Source organism: Balaenoptera acutorostrata, chromosome 6 (genome assembly GCF_949987535.1).
Source record: "Balaenoptera acutorostrata chromosome 6, mBalAcu1.1, whole genome shotgun sequence".
Classification (NCBI taxonomy): Eukaryota; Metazoa; Chordata; class Mammalia; order Artiodactyla; family Balaenopteridae; genus Balaenoptera; species Balaenoptera acutorostrata.
The window spans coordinates 93,545,474-93,551,473 of NC_080069.1; positions in this window are offsets into that span (position 1 = coordinate 93,545,474).

The window sequence follows — 6,000 nt, forward strand, 5'->3', positions numbered from 1 at the left end:
TTTCCTTGTGTCCCTTTGCTTTTTTTTTTCAAATTAAAAAACAATTTCATGGTGAGGACAATTAACATGAGATCTACCCTCTTAACAGCTTTTAAAATGCAAAACACCAAATTGCTAACTATAGGCACCATATTGTACAGCAGATCTCTAGGACTCATCTTGCATAACTGTAACTTTATACCCACTGGCATCACTCCCCATCTCCTATTCCCCCCATTCCCTGGCAACCACCATTCGATTTTCTGCTTTTCTAAGTTTGACTATTTTCGATACCTCATGTACGTGGAATAACGCATTATTTGTCCAAGCACTGATTTTTAAATGCTTACTTAACCATATCCCAAAACTTGAGACATTAACGCACCCTGTAATAACACACCTGTAAGTCCCATCACAAAATTCTGAAGAAGGTTCACCTTAAGCAGTGAACTTCGATATTTTGTCTCCTAAAAGCTAAAAAGCGTTTACAAACAACTTATATAAGGAAGTACGTCCTTTAACAAATCTTTTTGAAAAAGTCATGTGATCATCTCAGAGGTTAAATTGCCACCTTGCAGATCCTACACATATTCATAGTCTCTGTAAATATTTTCCCACATCTCAATGTCGCTTTGCCCCTCTCATCAATTCTGCTAAACAGGAAGACTTTGACAATTTCCACAGCTAGAGAGTGAATAAAGGGCTCTGTAGGGATTCAGATAGGCATCCTTGATCCCACTATGAGAGTCAGAACGTATAACTACCTGACTGATATCCTTATTCCCAAGGATGATAGGATGATCGCTCAAAAGTTTTAACAAATGATACAGCTCAGCACCAAACAATCAGCACAGAGGCCAGCTTTAAAATACCAGCATAGCCATCTTAGTGCCTCCCAGTTGGACACCAGCCCTGAGGAAACTAAGGTGCAAGGATGCGCATGTCTAGGAAACTATAAACTCTGAATCCAGATATCAAAACCCCTACATTTACAGGGAAAGAAGTAAGACAGTCTTCCTATTATAGCCAACTAAAGAAAACTTTAAAATTAGAAAATGGCCATTGCAGAGCCTGGGGCATTATTTCTAAAATACTATCCTTAAAACAGCATTTTGGGGCTTTCCTGGTGGCGCAGTGGTTGAGAATCCTCCTGCCAATGCAGGGGACATGGGTTCGAGCCCTGGTCCAGGAAGATCCCACATGCCGCGGAGCAGCTAAGCCCGTGCGCCACAACTACTGAGCCTGCGCTCTAGAGCTTGTGAGCCACAACTACTGAGCGCACGTACCACAACTACTAAAGCCTGCACGCCTAGAGCCCATGCTCCGCAACAAGAGAAGCCACCGCACTGAGAAGCCCGCGCACCACAACGAAGAGCAGCCCCCGCTCGACGCATCTAGAGAAAGCCTGTGCGCAGCAACGAAGACCCAACACAGCCAAAAAAAAAAAAAAAAAACGGCAGAGACCTGAATTTTACTGAGATAGTATTGTCTTATGCTTTATTAATAATGAATTTCTGTTTAGTAAATGTCCCATAATTATGTCCCAGACTTACTTTCCTATAACCTAGTAGTGAGGTTAAGGAGGCATAGTTAATCTTCACCCACTCTAACTAATAGACACTTCACTAATCTACCAAAAAGGACTTTATAACTGTGCCTGAAAAATTGGCTTAGGGCAGCTCTTAGTAGGGTGTTTGGGGGAACACTAAACCCCAAGAGGCTCATTTGAAGAAAGAAGACTTGCATGATTAAATAAACCTAGGAGATGTTGCATAGTTCATTCCCCTCTTGGGAGTGTATATTACCAATTTAAAGGCTCTGAGAAATTGTGGATAAAGAAATATATTTTATTTTCATTTAGTCCAGCATTTCCCAAACTTATTTGATTAAAGATTTTAGCATTTCATGAGAATAATATTTTGTGGAATACATATTTAGAACAGAATTTCCCAGTGCTCTGGTGAAAATCTTAGCTGTGAAGGGGAACTTTAAGATAAGTAGGCAAATCAGTTTGGCATTTCTGACTTCAAACTTACTTTAACCACCTTTATTTGTACTATTAAATGTAAAGAATTTGAATGGATTTACCAACAGTCATCAAGGATTGTCAGAAGGTATTCAAGTTCCTACCTGAAATTTTAGCTGCATTTGACAGCTCAGTCAGCAATTCTTTTTTTAATATTTATGTATTTATTATGGCTGCACTGGGTCTTATTTGTGGAATACGGACTTCTTAGTTGAGGCATGCATGCGGGATCTTGTTCCCCGACCAGGGATCGAACCCAGGCCCCCTGCATTGGGAGCTCAGAGTCTTACCCACTGAACCACCAGGGAAGTCCCTCAGTCAACAATTCTTTACCTAGAATTCTCTTAACATAATTCTCTTAACGAATGAAACATAGGTTCAAACAGCTGCATGTTAATGTTAAGCATCAATTCTCTGGGACATACCGCAGTAAATGCAAAGATGAAGCTCTAGAGTTAAGCTCTCTGGGTGGGAATCCCAGTCCACAACTTTTTGGCATTATGACTCTGGGTAACTTAACCTCTCCAGGTCCTTGGTGTAAATGAATACTGTTTGAAAGACCAAATTTCTGAGACAAAAAGAAAGGGGGCGTTAATTTTAAATGTTAATTCACACTATTATTACATTTTTCATTTTACCTAAAATTACCATTGCACTTCCAAGTAGCTTCTGACAAATTCATTTTTCTCCAATGAACAAACCGATTATTCTCACACAGAGTATGATTTATCGTAAAAGACAGATTTTAATATTATCCTTTGGGATATATACATATAATATATATTTTTAAAATAAAATTTCTATATAATGATTGTAAAATAGTTTAATTTTGCTATTTCTCATCTTTTCATTTCAAAACACTTAAATGATTTTCAAAAACTTGCCTCTCAAATAATTGATTTCTCTGTGGGGTTTTTCATAGTTTTCAAGAGTTTGAATATTTCATCAGTTTTATCTTCAGCTAATTTTTAAAACCATTTTAGAGATATGGTTTCTCTTTTCATCATCAGAGGCCTTTCCATCTGCAGGATGGAAAGATACTTTTAAAGAGCAGAAGAAAATTATTTGAATTCCTAGTATTTTGATTCTGTGAAGTAACAACTGGCAACCTTTTTTCTTTTCTAGGAGAGAAAAGCTCTCTATAAATATTATTTCACTCTATTTCAATGGATTCATGAGATGAGCAACAACTGCATTGATGTTGTGAAAGGAAACTGTGATTCAGAGGTCTTTGGAGGGAAAAATGCTGGTAATTTGTGCCAGTACCTTGATAACTTTACTAACGTGCCTACAGGGTCTGACTCTTACCCCCTGAAGGCTTAAAGGTTAGCTTAGGCAGGCTTAGAGTAAGCTTACATTAACCAAGCTCAAAGGAGCTAGTGCCCAACGGCTGAGTGTCAATGTTTGGTTTTATAATAAAAATACATCTGCTACAGAGACCAGAACACTCAGGGCAATAAGCCTAGCACATTTGCCTCCGATAGGTACACTTCCATGGGACAAAAGAAAAATTATGACCACAGGCCTGAATAGTGGACATGGAAATGGAACAAAAGGAATAAGTTAACTTGAATGATTACTAGTAAGAGACCTAATACAACCACTTTCAAAATTGGGTTAGATTTGCCACTGGGAAAGTGATTTCTGAAATTTTCCGAGTAAGTTTCTTCCCCTGAGCTGTGTTAAATGAGTATAGCCAAAATTTTCTTTAGGAATTTCCCTTTTCTTTTTCTTTTGTTTAAAAGACCCATCAATTCCTCTTCTGATCGACACATTCTTTCTTTAGCTATAAAAATAAATTCAACTTAGCTTCAGTCTTGCAATCCAGAAGCCTGTCTTTCTTTTTAAGTGACACATCCCTAACTCAAAACCAGTAGATGGTTTTTGTACTTTAAAAAATGGAATGTTATTTCCTTTATTTGTAATTTCTATTTGGGCCTCCCCATCACCACCTCCCCCACACATGTAAATCTGCCCTTATAATATGATCATCAACATTAATTACACAGTTGTACAAAACCAGAATCAGGAATTTAAAAGTTTCCTTTTTTTTTTTTTTCACAACTCACACACACACACTGTATTTTATTTTTACAAGGGATAAAGAAACGGACACCAAGCATTGTAAATGGATGACCACAACAAAAGCAACAATGATTGCAATTACCAAACACGAAACACACTCATACTATGTCATAATATTGACATTCAGTCCAGTAATCCTCCACTGTAACAGCTCCTTTACTTTGCAGTGAAAATTGATTTGTATATTTTTTGCCTCTGAGTCCTTGTGGGATTTTTTTTTTAATTCAAACAGGAAGTCACAAAAATTATAATCATCCTCATCAGTTCACTCAGTCCCATGTAATTAATTTTTTTTTTCATCTTGATCTTTTGTTAGCACTTTTATGAATTCATCAGTTTTCCATTAGAGTTCTGAAAATGCTTATTCATTCAGTTCAGCAGTATAGTCAGTTACCAGAAACCTGTACTTGTCAGAGTCTTTTCCATGAACTCCTTGAAGATGAAACCCATTTATAGGAACATTTTTGCGAAAGCATCAGAGTACACCCAGAACTGTCTGTAAATGACAAAAGACTTAAAAATGACCACGGTTAAAGATTTGATGAAAGTCCATAATAATGCAATTGACAAGGAAATTTAGCTATTTCTGAGATATACATTTTAAAGTAATAACTAGAATTATGACTTATAACATTATACCAGAACATATAAGATTTTTAGAAATTTCATGTAATGTCTGAAACATTTATATTAACATATTTCCATACAAATAACCCAAAGAAAGTTTAGTATTAGTTGTTTTTTTTTTTGTTTCTCTGTTTTTTTATACTGCAGGTTCTTATTAGTCATCAATTTTTTACACATCAGTGTATACATGTCAATCCCAATCGCCCAATTCAGCACAGCACCAGCCCCACCCCACCACAGTTTTCCCCCCTTGTTGTCCATACATTTATTCTCTACATCACTGTCTCTATTTCTGCCCTGCAAACCGGTTCATCTGTACCACTTTTCTAGGTTCCACATACATGCGTTAATATATGATATTTATTTTTCTCTTTCTGACTTACTTCACTCTGTATGACAGCCTCTAGATCCATCCATGTCTCAACAAATGACTCAATTTTGTCCCTTTTTATGGCTGAGTAATATTCCATTGTATATATGTACCACAACTTCTTTATCCATTCGTCTGTCAATGGGCATTTAGGTTGCTTCCATGACCTAGCTATTGTAAATAGTGCTGCAATGAACATTGGGGTGAATGTCTCTTTTTGAATTATGGTTTTCTCTGGGTATATGCCCAGTAGTGGGATTGCTGGATCATATGGTAATTCTATTTTTAGTTTTCTAAGGAACCTCCATACTGTTCTCCATAGTGGCTGTATCAACTTACATTCCCACCAACAGTGCAAGAGGGTCCCCTTTTCTCCACACCCTCTCCAGCATTTGTTGTTTGTAGATTTTCTGATGATGCCCATTCTAACTGGTGTGAGGTGATACCTCATTGTAGTTTTGATTTGCATTTCTCTAATAATTAGTGATGTTGAGCAGCTTTTCATGTGCTTCTTGGCCATCTGTATGTCTTCTTTGGAGAAATGTCTATTTAGGTCTTCTGCCCATTTTTGGATTGGGTTGTTTGTTTCTTTAATATTGAGCTGCATGAGCTGTTTATATATTTTGGAGATTAATCCTTTGTCCATTGATTCATTTGCGAATATTTTCTCCCATTCTGAGGGTTGTCTTTTCATCTTGTTTATGGTTTCCTTTGCTGTGCAAAAGCTTTGAAGTTTCATTAGGTCCCATTTGTTTATTTTCGTTTTTATTTCCATTACTCTAGGAGGTGGATCAAAAAAGATCTTGCTGTGATTTATGTCAAAGAGTGTTCTTCCTATGTTTTCCTCTAAGAGTTTTATAGTGTCCGGTCTTACATTTAGGTCCTGAATCCATTTTGAGTTTATTTTTGTGTA